At 50.8% G+C, this 13,948-nt stretch overlaps 1 protein-coding gene across 3 annotated transcripts in view; it reads right to left on the bottom strand.

Annotated features, from left to right (window-relative positions):
• Positions 1-5,217, bottom strand: part of LOC144784105 (uncharacterized) — a 248,791-nt gene extending 243,574 nt beyond the window's left edge. For all 3 annotated transcript variants that reach the window (XR_013601617.1, XR_013601616.1, XM_078662787.1), the window contains exon 1: positions 5,021-5,217. The gene's annotated coding sequence lies outside the window, so the exon portion shown is untranslated. The remainder of the gene's footprint in view (positions 1-5,020) is intronic.
• Positions 5,218-13,948: the final 8,731 nt, after the last annotated feature.

Genomic DNA, 13,948 nt, shown 5'->3' with positions numbered 1-13,948 from the left:
CCACAGAAGTTGTGCTCTGTTCTTCCAGGATCCTTGCCAGAGGGGGCTGCTGCTGCTGGGGTCAGGAGGACCGCCACTTGGCTTGTCTCCCTGCCTGGAGACCTAGTGAGCTGGCTCTGGCCCTGCCTTGCCCCCCTGCCTGTCTAAGAGACTTTGTGCTTGACTTTGTGCTTAGAGAGCGCTGCTCTCTGTCCTTCAGCGCTGGGGAGCGCTGGAATCCCTTGCCTATCGCTTGAGAGCGCTTTATTTGGTCCCTAGCGCTGTGAGCGCTTTATTTTGTCCCTGAAGCGCTGGGGAGCGCTTTTTGTGCAGCCGTGTCCACCCGGCATCTGCCCGTTTTATTTTGCCGATTTTCGGCATAGCGAGTGCCTACCTCGCTTTATATTTAATTTGGAAGCCGGTGCCCACCCGGCATTGCCCCGTCCTTGGATATTTAATTTATCACGAGGGAGCCCACTCCTCGGATACTGAGAGCCCGCCTGCCTGCCTGATACGAGCCGCCGCGCTGCCCGCGGCGACCCGGAAGTATTGGGCCGACCGGCCAATCACAGCGCGGCCCCCTCGAGGCCAACCGGAAGTCCCGCCCCGCAGCCGAGCAGCGCAAAAGGAAGCAGCCGGCCGAGTCCCCGAGGCTCCCCGAGGGAAGAGGAGCCCCGCGCTACTGCGAGGAGGTCTGGTGAGTGGGGCCGGGAAGACGAGTGCAGAGAGGAGGGAGTCGGGGCACATTGCCGGTGCCCGCCCCTCCCCTGCAGTGCACGGCCCTGAGAGCGGCCCAAGTGTGTAGAGCCGATTGAGGCTCTGGGGCCATTACCTGATCCCGAGTCCCCCGTGAGGGACTCCAACGAAGCCTACAATTTAGATTGGAGCCCCGAGGCTCCTGGGGGCAAATTGTTTAGTTAGAGCCCGAGAGGCTCCCGCCCTAATAGTATCTACGAGCCCCGAGGCTCGAGGGGGCATTTTATCGTTGGAGAGCGCTGAAGCTCTCAAGGCTCCAGCCCATATTCATTTTGCGAGCCCAGAGAGGCTCGAGTGCCCATTCGTGTTTGAGAGCCTGAGAGAGGCTCAAGGAGCCTGTTCTTGCCCAGAGCCCAGAGAGGCTCCTTGTCCACATTTGTTCTAAGAGCCCCCGAGGCTCCAACGTTGCCCAGCATTATTTACAACTGTCCAGCACTTAGTGGACAGTTGCTACGTTTAGGCTTTGTGTTTTGGCTGCCTGCGCAGCCTTCCCTGACATTGGGACTCAGGGCATTTCAGCCCTTGCGAGGCCAGTTGGCCTGAGGGACCGTTCTAGTGTTGTGCTACATGCACCCTGCGCATTGTAATTTCCTTGCTGATGTGATTCTTGCGCGAATGTTCTACCTGCACCTCTGAATGTGTTTTAATGTTTCATGTGCAATTGTTTATGTTATCACCTTTGCTAAAAGTGACCTGCTTAGGTGATTCCTTGTGCTTTTATTTCCCTTTGCTAAAAGTGACCTGCTTAGAGGAATATTGATGTGTTATTGCCTTTGCTAAATGTGACTTGCTTAGGTGATTATTTTAGGTTTCCTTCCCTTTGCTAAATGTGACTTGCTTAGGTGATGGTTTTCCTTCCATAGGTCCTGATGATAAGGTCCTAGTTCCCTGCATGCTTTTCCTACAGTGTTTAGGGTTGCGTAGGAGGTATTTACCCTTTATCAGGAAGTCCTGGTTGTGTGCTACATGTAACTATTTTGTGTGCTACATTCATTATATGTTTATGTGCTAAGTGTTATACCTACAAGTATTATTTCTAAAAAGTGCATACCCCTGACAGTGGTCCAGGTGGCCCCTGTCCTGTACATAATCCCTTGGAAATCTTGCCCGTGCCTGTTGGCACATTGTAAAGTGTGTGTCTTATCTAATGTGTTTTTATTATTATAATACAAAGGCTATTTTTGATATAACCTTGTGTGGAGTTTCCTTTGTGGTGGGCCTAGGGTGTTGTCGCTGGGGTGCGCGCGCAAACGCTTTACACATCGCCTCCGAGATTAGCCTTGCTGCTCGCGTCACGTTACCTAGAGGGTGAGCAGGGGTTATCTTGGTGTGTAACTCCCTTGCCCTGACCTTAGAAATGGCGATCCCTGACTGACCTTGGCGTGAGCATTGGCCGGCCGGGGGTCCCGTTTCTAACACATGCATATCCTGACTTCCAGCCATTTGGACACGTATTGGGAACTGACATCCATTCCCAATCCATGCCGGGTTTTGTGAAAGCCAGCCTGCTTATACTTGAAGCCAGTCTACTCATGCCTGAAACTCCATTACCCCTAATTCCCTGCTCCCCGCTTTGTCTCCACCCCTGCAGGCCAAGGATGGGTGGAGGAATTCAGCTCACCTGTGGCTGGCTGCTACTAGCCTGCTCACACCTGATGCATATGATTACTGTGAGCTCTTTTAAGCCCCAGCTCCTTTCAAGCCAAGGTTGGTCATTGTATCTGTTTACCTGTGAGACCAATCCTTATTTCCAGTACTCCCTGAGCTTTTGCTATCCTTGTTTCCAGTGATTCCTGAGCTTTCGTTATGCCTTGTTCCTGACCTGCTGCTGTTTTCCTTGTTCCTGAATTAGCACTGCCTGCAGTGCTACCTTAACCCCTGAACCTTAGTGTTCCTTGTTCCTGAACTGCAGCAGTTTCCCTTCTCCAGAATTAGCACTGCTTGCAGTCCTACCTTGTTTCCAGATTTCCTGAGCTTTAGCTATTCCTTTTACCTGAATTAGCACTGCCTGCAGTGCTCTTGTTTCCTGAGTTCCTGAGCTATAGTTATTCTTTGTTCCTGGGCTTCAGCTATTTCTTGTTTCTGATTTGCATTGCTTGCAGTGCTCTCTTGACCCCTTGACTCTTGAGCTGTAGCTATGTCCTGTTTCTTGAACTAGCACTGCCTGTGGTGCTACCTTGTCTCCTGAGCTAAAGCAATTTCCCTGTTTCCTGAACTAGCACTGCCTGCAGTGCTACCTTGACTCCTGAAGCTCTGGTAATTCCCTGTTCCTGAACCAGCACTGTCTGCAGTGCTGTCTTGACTCCTGAGCCTTCACTCTCTTCTTGTTCCTGCCCCAATACTACCTTCGATGCTTCTTTGTTTTCTTGATTCCTTAACCTGCACTATTCTAGTATACCCTTGTAGCCTCTCCTTCTGTACGTCCCTTTCCAGTCCCTGCCTTTCTTCCCATGTCCTTGGTTCCAGTTCTAGTTTGATGTCTTTCTATTCTGTTGCCTTGCTTCTGTTGCCTTGTATGTTTGTTACCTACTTTCTTCCAACTGTGCCCTGTGATTTCCTTTCCTGTTAAGCACTACTCCTTGCTAGCTCCTTGTCTATTGTGCTTGTGTGTAGTTCTACCCCCTTTGCTGTTACTGCCTTGCATGATCGCCAGGATCCGTGGGCACGGCTGACTACTTAGGTGGTGTTTCTTGTTCACTGTGAGTATTGTCTTTGAGATACATTTATAACATCACCATAGGTATAAGCTCCACAGACCTTGCCTTTGTAACCATATCCTACATGTGGGTACTTGCAGTCAGTATCCGTACCAGCAATTGTGGGTAAGAAACTTACTGAGCTTCAGTCTTCCCGTATGGAGCTCCTGAGTGCTTTACCCCACACACCCCCTTTGTTAATGTTGTTTCATATATATTTTGCACATTCGTCCTGGGTGTAGTTTTTCTGAATGCTAAATTGATTTGTGAGTGCCCTTCCTTTCTAAGTCTTACCCATCTTGTTCACTTGTACAGGCTTCCCCTTTGGATCCCTCTTTCTCCTCTGACTCCCTGTATGATCCTGGGCAGCACTGTACTCCTCTTCCTGTGCAAGTTTACTACCCAGTGCCCAGTCCTTGCCCAAGTCCCTGACTGTGTTCCCCACATAGTCCCGGACAGTCCCTGACACCCAGTAATCCTTGCGTGCCCCATGGCCCTCGGGGAAGGATTCTAACAACTGGCATTTAAATGTTGTTGCATGTTAAAAAAAAAACTGACATCCTACATACATACAGCCTTTGATTTCACACGTCCTGTTCTCCAGCAAGATTGTCACATAGCTCAAAATTCTCTCACTTTGCGGTCAGAGAAAGTAAATGCCAATCTCCTTGTTAAAAGAATAAGCAGCAATTACTCAGAAGACATAGCTTGGCATTTAACCTCTCTTCGAAGAGCAGGAAATATGACAAAATAAAAAACAAAATGAAAAGCAGTCTTTATTGCCGATTTACTTTCTTAACTCCTGCGTTGTTAGTTTGGGGGTTGCTGCAGCTCCATCCGCACCCCTACGTCCAGCGCCAATGAGGCTTACCCGTAAAGGTAGTACAAATATCGACATTTCCATCCACCGACAGATGCCCCAACACCAACTTCTAAGTCCGAAGGACGTACATATCAAACCTAAATGCCAATAAACCAAACTCCATTTCGAAGAATAACTCAACAGATATTGTTATTCAATGTGTAATTTTCAGACCACCACTGAATGATTCTGAATCTGCCTTTCCCCCTGACCCTCCTTTCCGCTCGCAGGTCTTCTGCATCTCTGGCAGGACTTGCCTTTATCACTATTCTCTATTATAAATTGACCTTCCTCAGCTAAATTTCATTTCTTCTGCGACTACTGTTTTCAGACTAAAACAAACAATCTCCTCCTAATTCACATGAACATTTCACAAATCTACACGAACACGCAAACCTCATTGTCGGCAAAAAATGTTAAGGCCTTAAAGTAATATTCTAATAAACTTAAGTAAGACTGTCGTTCTAATGCATTACCGAAAATATGTTGAGAACATAAGACTAAAATCTACCTAACTTCGACCACAAGCTTCCTTGACCAATCAATACAGGAGTTTTCTACTCACCAGGTTGAATACATGCAGAAACCGTAAGCTTACGAGAAAACTTTATATTAATCACTACGCGGAGTAACCCGCTACTTGCCGATGCATGTAAATGCAATTATATTACAATACGGGACTCAAGAATGATTGCTCACACGGAGGAGGAGTCTCAAAGCTACTTACCGACACCAAGACCCAAAACGTCCCGAATAAGGCGGCGGCTTTCCCAAGGCCAGTCTTCCATGCAGGCTCCCGGCAGGAAACCACTCATCATACCTTTCCCCTTTTTATTCAGAAAATGGAGTTTCAACTATACGAACGGTTGCTTTAAATCGATTGTAAATCTTTGGAGCACTGAGGGGCGGGGCTTTGATGCTGTACTTCACAGGGTAGCCAGCGATTGGTTCTAAATAATGACCCGCCTCGAAAACCCTTTCGCAACAGCGGAAGACATCTCTGCCTTTGCACCGGAAGAGACCTCCGTGCTGCCCCGGAAAACAAGGTTCAGGCTCAGCCTCAGTGAAGTCGGCTTTTTTGGAAATGCATGCAGGGTCGAGTGTTTTTTTTGCCTTAAGATGTAGACTTGGGAGAAGCGGTTAGCCGAGGGTCGCAGGATTCGCAAGCAGTCTACTCCTCATTGTTGCTTTTGAAAATAGGAGCAACCTTTGGGACCCCCAGCTGAGGGCTTTCTAAGCTTAGAGCGCTACCTGGTGGCCACAAGAAGAAATGCAGGTTACCTTGCTTTTGCTGGCTTCTGCTACAGGTCCTCGGATCTACATTGCTTTTTTGTGTGGTTAAGTTTAGAGCTCCATCATGGGACCAAAATTAAGATCCAAAGGCTTCCTTGATATGCTGGCGTGTGATACAGGACCAATGGAATGACATTTCCTTTTGTAACCAGCAGCGCTACTTGAAAAGAGCCTAAATCAGTAATTGGCATTTCCCTTATTATTTAGACAAACCATACACCGCAACAAGACGCAAATGCACAACTAGCTTCTCCTCCCACCGATTCATACAGAGCCAGAAACCTCACTCATTAACTATGCCCCCGCCAAACCCCACCCAGAACTCTAAACTTGTGCGCTACGGACCCACCTTGTAGTGGTAAGCGTTCCAGGGTTTGTAGCTCTCTGCCGGAAACCCACCCTCATGTCATCCGCGGGCCAGGCGTGGCCTGCGGGGTAAATAAATGGGAAGCTCTCGCTCGGGGGCGGTACTTCCGACACTGACACGGAGCGTGTGGCGTGTATCATTTCTCCCTGTGTCTGTGCCTCTAGGCCACCACGGGCCCTGCCCCACGAGTGTACCAGACACCACCACACTGGCGACGATCGCCCTGCTCCGCCTGCCGCGGGCGAGCACTGCGGTACTCGCTGGGAACCGTGACTCCGCGAGTCGCCTGGAGCTGCGCTTGTGCACTGATACAGTCATGCAGGTGAGTGAGACCCCGCAGCACTGCTGATTGCCGGCTATCAGTAAGAGCATCGCACTACCACGCACCCATCAGCCCACAGCAAGGCATCACGTTCGTGCAGAGGCCACGCCCACCCAAGACGGCCTGTGGGTGCTGCGCAGGAGCAGCGTGTGCCACGCCACACCGCAAGGGGGGTGCGAAGGCCCAGAGTCCATCTCTAGAGCGAGCACTACGCCGACGCTGCGTAGTACAGCACCGCCACCAAGCAAGGTCCGCCGAGCGTAGAAGGAGGAAAGACTCTGGCTCCGCCACGGCACACGATAGCCCACAGAGACAAAGGGCCTAGGAACTGCACCACATCTGCCCACAAGTAAGATGGGGGACAATGCCCCGGCACCGGCCCATTTTCCATTCCAGCATGCGGCATCAGAAGTGCTACCACCTTTCAGTGAGCTGAAGGATCCAGCGACAGCATCCCCCAGATGGAAGATCTGGATCGAACGCCTTAACAATTACTTTGTCGCGACCAGAGAGACCGACTAAGCGGTGAAGAGGTCACCGCTCCTCCACTATGCCTGGGACGAGATCTTCAAACTATTCAAGCACCTGCCGAACACGGGAGTAGCAAACGGATTATGGCGCAGCAGTCACTGCACTAGCCGCTCATTTCGACCCCCAACTTAACCCGGACTTTGAACGTTTCAAACTGCGTCAGGCTCGCCAGAGAGGAGCGTTGATGGATGCGTTTTACGGCCGCTTGCGCGAACTCACCAGCACGTGTACGGAAGATGATCAGCCGAAAGATCAGAGCACAGCTCATTCAAGAATGTAGAGACAAGACACTAAGAGGCCTCATCCTACGCCAACCGAAGATCGCGCTGGAGGATATCCTTATACTGGGGAGGTCCCACGACCTGTCAGCAGCCAGGGCAAACGAAATGGACCAGGCCATCACCAAACCCCAAGGCTGGCCAGAGACAATTAAAACGGAGTGAACAGATTCCCTCAGAACGAGACCTCGAACTGACCCAACCCGAAAAGCAAAGCCCGAAGCATCCAGACCGTGATGCGAACCACATGCCGCGAAGGACTGTCCCGCGCAGGGTAAGACCTGTACCAATTGCGAGATGCCTAACTGTGACAACAGAGGCCAAAGACCACTATCACGAGCGATACATCAACTATCTGTGGCTGAGGCAGCGCCATCAGAGGAGACACCGAGAACCAGCCATAGATATCAGGGGCTGGTTGATTCATCATCAGAGGAAGATGACGGAGAGGTATACTTAATATCCTTTGCGCAAGAACTCATACGGTGTCGAAGGCTACAGCCTACTTGCATGATCCAGAACGCAGGCACAGAGGTAAAGGCAGTTATCAACACCGGAGCGTTGGTAAACGTAATGGGCCTCCAACAGTATCGACGCCTACGGCCATGCCCACCAGTCATCCTGTCACGGACCAGCATACCCCCCTAACGTTGAAAGGAAAATATCAGTCCCAATCAAGGCAGATGACCAAGAAGTCACAGCGACCATCCATGTGATCGACAGGGAAGCGGACACCCTATTGAGCAGCCACACGGCAGAAGACCTGGGTCTAGTCTTGTTTGCCAGACGTGTCCAAACCCATCAGGTAGAGGAGCTGCTCGACCAGTTCCCCGAACTCCAAGGTCTCGTCTGCACCAAGTGTGACCCTATCAAGTTACATATCGACAAGACAGTTACCCTAGTTGCCCTATGCCACAGAAGAGTGCCCTTCCATCTACGGCCACTGGTGGAGAAAGAACTGGAGATCCTGGAAGAGCAAGGCAGGATCGAAAAAGTCTCCGGACCAATGCCCTGGGTGTCCCCGATGGTCAGCGCTGAGAAACAAAGCAGCAGGGGGCGATACGCCTCTGCATCGACATGAGGCTACCCAACAAAGCCATCAAAAGGGAGCGCCATATTACGCCAACGATGGATGACATCATTGCGGATGTCAACGGGTCGAGGTGGTTCTCTAAAATTGACCTAAACACAGGATACCACCAGCTACCATTGTCCGAAGAAAGCCACTCTGTCGCCACTTTCAGCACCCACCTGGGACTGAGAAGGTATAAACGATTACATTTTGCAATATCCTTGGCGGCAGAGGTGTTCCAGAATACAATACGGGAAATGCTATCAGGAGTATTAAACGTCAGCAACAATATCCTGATCCATTCAGCAAATGCAGCCGATCACCACAAGCATCTCTGAAGCGCCTGAACAAACATGGGGTGACGCTTCATAGTGAGAAGTGACAGTTTTTCCAACCGTCCCTCGAGTTCTTTGGGTACGTGCTTAACCAAGAAGGCATCCAGGTGGATCTGAGCAAGTCGCATGCCATCAAAAACACCCCCGCTCCAACAATGCCTACCGAAGTAAGGAGTTTTCTGGGGATGGCTACCTACTGTGGGAGGTTCATCCCAGGCCTGGCAGCCCGCGCAGAACCGCTCAGAGCTCTCACTGGTCTAGACACCAAGTAGCAATGGAGCCAGAGAGAAGAGGCATTCCAAGGGATAAAAGACGCGCTCCTGGAAGAAGCCACACTTGCACATTTTGACCCAGCCAAACGGACCGAAGTGCTCATCGACGCCAGCCCGGTGGGGCTAGGAGCAGTGCTGGCTCAGGAACAAGAACCAGGAAGATGGGCAGCACTGTCATTCGCCAGCAGGTCACTCACCCCCACCGAAACAAGGTACCCTCAGATTGAGCGGGAGGCACTCGCCATAAAGTGGGCCTGCAGCCACTTCCATCTTTATCTGACCGGACAGCCCTTTACTGTGGTCACCGACCATCAGCCCCTCGTTCCCCTCTTCAAATGGTCGGCTCCTCATCCGCCCCCCCCCCGGACCGAACATGCAGTGCAGCTACAGTCCTATGAGATGGAGGTTATGTACCGGCCCGGGGCTAAGTATTCAGCGGACTTCCTGTCCAGACACCCAGTACCGCAGGAGATACATGAAGATGGGGAAGACACCAAGCAGTATGTCCACATGGTGTCCGTAGCAGTGTGCCCTCCCGTGACCCTCGACAACATCAAAGAAGCCCCCACTACTGACACAGTGTACAACCGAACTCTCTGAGCCATCCAGGAAGGGTCGTGCAAAGACTACCTGCGATAAGTGAACCCCTGGTCTCCAGAAGATAGAGACGGTCTGACAAAAATATGGCGAGTAAGGAGCAAACTCAGCGCCACAGGAGACGGAATACTGTTAAGGGGATCAAGGCTGGTCATACCTCAAGCACTGAAGCACCGAGCAACCCAAGTAGCTCATGGAGGCCATCAAGGAGCGACAAAAATGAAGGCACGAATGAGGGGAAAAAGTCTGGTTCCCGGAGCTGGAGCAAATGGTCAAAGACCTAATTCGCCGGTGCCCGTCCTGGCAACTTACTAGCGCCCCGGATAGGCCGACCCCGGTGATCGACCAAGGAAGCAAGTGAGCGTGGATTTCGGGAGTTTCCCTGGAGGGAGACATATGCTGGTGATCGTTGATGCATTCTCAAAGTATCCCCTCGTGGAGCCGGTGGCATCAACCACTTTCACCCATGTGAGCCCCGTCCTGGAGAAAGTGTTTGCCATGTTTGGTTTTCCCCACGAAATCCGAAGTGACAATGGGCCGCCATTTCAAGGTTTGGAGTTTGCCACTTTTCTGAAGCAGCGAGGGATACGCCACCGCCGTGTCATACCTCAATGGGCACAGGCAAACGGCGACGTCGAAAGGTTAATGCGAACTTTGAACAAAATGTTCCATATTGCCGTGCTGGAGCATGATGACCCAGAGAAACGACTTCATGAATTCCTGAGAGAGTATAGGAGCACCCCGCACGTCATCACGCAGCGAAGCCCCTGGTCATCAATGCTACAAGGCAAGAGAAGAGACCTGATCCCTACCTGTCCAGGATGGACTTCCTCACCTCTGCTGGAGGCTCAAGCGCACAAGACTGGCGGGAACGACAGAACATGCAAGCCAGTGCTCGATGCCGTGCAGCACCACAGACCCTCTGACCGAGTGCAAGCTTCATCCTCAGGGTTCGCCGGCCAGGAGGGAAATTCAGGACGAACTATGAACCTGGCACCTGGACGGTAGTTGCCAGCAACAGGACCATGGGGACCGCGAGAAAAGGAGGCCAAGAGGTTTCCAGAAACGTCTCCTGGTTCAAAGAAGTCACCATGGAATCCTCGAATGAGCCAGTCGAAGGTCACCCAGGCATCCCAACAAGCCTAGCTCAAGGGCCTCCGGCGGAGAATCAGGGAGTGGAAGCAACACAGCGGAGCTGGAAGTCAACACCTCACCGGTCTGCCTCCAAGCAGAACGCCACCCGATGACACGCACTAAAGAAGCCATCCTCGGAGGTACATCCTGCATCCCAATCCTCGCCACAAGCCAGCGGCTCCGAGACTTTGCCTGCTGATGTCGCAGAGGCTGACACCATCAGACTGTGTGCAGGTACCCCAAACTGTATGTGTGTCTCCAAGACTGTTTAAATTTTGTTTTCAAGAACTGAATTGGGAAGGGATGTAGTGGTCAGCGTTCCTGTGTTTCTGGCTCTCTGTCGGAAACCCACCGCATGCCATCTGCGGGCCAGGCGTGGCCTGCGGGGTAAATAAATAAATTGAATAGGAAGCGATCGCTCAGGGCGGTACTTCCAACACTGACACGGAGTGTGTGGTGTGTATAATTTCTCCCTGTGTCTGTGCCTCTAGGCCACGAAGGGCCCTGCCCCACGAGTGCACCAGACACCACCATTCAACTCATGGTCCATAAATTACCTAGAAAATCTGACCAGTAATGCTAAAAAGATGTGAAAGAGCAGTACGGGAGGATGCCCGAAACTTACCCTTATCCGCTCCCATCGGTGTGGACACGGTCATCGAATGCAAAGAGTTAACTGCCACACCTCCCTCCTCTCTACAAGAAACAATGACAGAGGAAGGAAAGCCCGACGAATGGGTGCACAGGAGAACACCGGAAAAGGCAGGACAACCGGCTTTTAGGAGGTTGACGCAGGAAGAAGGGGCGGACTGAAAGAGGAACCTGGAAGATGCCCCCACACGAGCACGACGGATCATCCGGTTGGAGAGGAATCGCCTGGAAGCAACAAGACCAAGGAAGCAGCACTGAGAGGCGAAGACAGCGGGGAGGACGTGGAAAGCTGGTCCAAAGACTGGTGGACACCCCCGGAGGACGCAGCAAAGCCGCCGCAACTCTGGAGAGTTGCAGAAGACGCTGTGAGTGGCACAGAAGGGAGGGCACACCACTACGTTAGCCCGAGCACAACCCTTTTCGTAACCTCCCACGAATACGCCGGCTACCTTTTGCTTTTATGTAACCCTGACCCGACGAGGGGTATGAGTCCTGTGTTGCTTCTGATGTGTTTAATATAAAATTCCAACCCTTACCTTTCTCCCTAATTTTGAAGACGCGTAGCAATATCTCTTGGTTATTTTGACACTGGCTCTGAGGACTTGTGAAGGCTAGAGTAAAAGGGGAGAAGATACCCCAAACCTACTTAGAGACAGGAGCGCCTATTTCTTTTGTGATATCCTGTTCGAGGAGGAGGGTTTCCACTTTACCCTTACTCTTTTATTTTTATCCCTTATGTTCTCACTTTGGGTTTGGTGACGGTAACCCTAGTGGAGCTAGGGTAGTCTGCTGACCGCTCTTTTCTACTCTTGGAGAAACTCCGGGCTGGCAACCTCCAGACCTTGAACCAAGATAACCCTGGAGAAGACGGAAAAGAAGCCAGGAAACACCCTAAAGAACATAACCACCTGCCCATCCCTACCACGGATAGCTGGAAGATCACCATTGCCATTTGTCCCATTTCAATAAAAATCTAACCATTTAACCACCCCTCAGGCCTCCTAGTTTCTATTTCCGCCCATCCCTCCGACAGAACCTAAAGCACAGAACCTTAAAACAGCACCCCAAAACACTTATAGTAGACAACTACCACACCGCAACTAATGGCAAGACGAAAACTAACTTCATCTTTTGCACAAATCGCCCAACTAAGTGGAAAAACACCTTCCTACTTCACTTTCAAGTCACCAAGTCAGTAAATATTCCCTATGGTGAAAAAATCTCCACAACTGTCACCCCTACCTTTAAAGGGGAACTCACAGTTTCCATCTTCAGAACAGGAAACATTCTCATCAGGCCACGGACCCGCACCTCACCACTTTTGATCGGCACTTCCCAACATTACTCTCCACTCTAACTCTTCAGGATCATCAAGCCCAATCTCCCCTAATCCCCCCCAACCTGACTAAACCCTGAACCGACGCAATCTCCCTCCCCAGACGACCCACGCCACAGCTCATGGACATCCACCGTCAATAATTATAATCTCACTACCCCTATCATCACACTCCGCCGTCAAACACCCACTACAATGGCTCTAACTGATACCACCAGGTCCAGGAAATGCACAGTTAAGAAACCCCACAAGGTGGATCCTGAGCTAGGCAGATCAGACTCAAACGACAATCTTTCCATCACTGAACTCACTACAGACACCCCACCCTCGACTTCAGGAGATCCGACTCTACCCTCGCAAACTATCCTCAAATCCACTACTGCCCCCTACTCCACCTGCCCAAAACATCTCTGTGAGAAGTTGGCCTGGTATATGCTGTCCACTAATTAAAGTGGGCCCCTTGCACCAGTCTAAACGACCCTTATTGATGATAGGTTAAAGACAACCTTTATTGAAAACTATCCTAGTGGTAGCTATGGAGAGAAGCCTTCAGGCTAAGTCTTAAAGGAATGTAAATCAGCTTGTTTTACCAGTCTATAATCTCTCGAATGACCAAATAAAGTTATCCACACCAGGTATATATATATATATATATATATATATATATATATATATATAAAATATATGTATTTATATCTAAACACTCCCTACTAATCTCTTTATGAGATTATAGGTCAAAATACACAATTTACAAGCACTAAATCAACAGTAATAAGCACAATACACGATCGGCCCGGGAGGGGGAACCGAAGCTGATGCTTCTGCAGATCGTTGCGGTGTCAAGGGGTTCAGGTTGCACGGTCTCGACGAGGGATACGGGCCTCAGACTTGCTGCGGGCACTGATTCAACCCCGAGACCTCGGGAACCTGCCTCCTGTGTTGCAAAGATCTTCGGAGTCCTCAGGAGCTTCGGAGATACAAACCGGTCAGATGCGTCTTTGGTGCCTGCCAAGCAGGGGAGTAACTCCTTTACTCCAAGGGAGATTCTTCAGTCATCTAGGGCAATGTAGATCGTTGAAGTACTGGTTTCTGTAGCAGAGTTCCGTCCAGGTAATATTAAAGTTCTGTAGTCAGGGGTTCCTATTTTATACCAAAGGAAGGGGTTGGACAAACTCTAGGGACCCACCTATGGGAGGGTCAGGGCAGAGTGGTGGCTACACCCATGTCCTTTGTCCAGTTTCGCACCAGAGCAGGGGCTGGTAGCCCCTGCCACCGGTTTGAACTGGACTATGCACAGGGACACCAAATGTGCCCCCAGTGCAGACTTCAAAGCACTCTTGGAGTACACCCACCCAGCCCCAATACACTAAAGCCTGTCTGGGAGGTGGTCACACCTCCCTGTGACAGGAAACCTATTGTCACACCTTCCCCTGCCGGAGTTTCGTCCAGCAGTTGGAGGACAGACTT

Source organism: Lissotriton helveticus, chromosome 10, assembly GCF_964261635.1.
Source record: "Lissotriton helveticus chromosome 10, aLisHel1.1, whole genome shotgun sequence".
NCBI lineage: Eukaryota > Metazoa > Chordata > Amphibia > Caudata > Salamandridae > Lissotriton > Lissotriton helveticus.
This window is presented reverse-complemented; position numbering and strand designations above follow the sequence as displayed.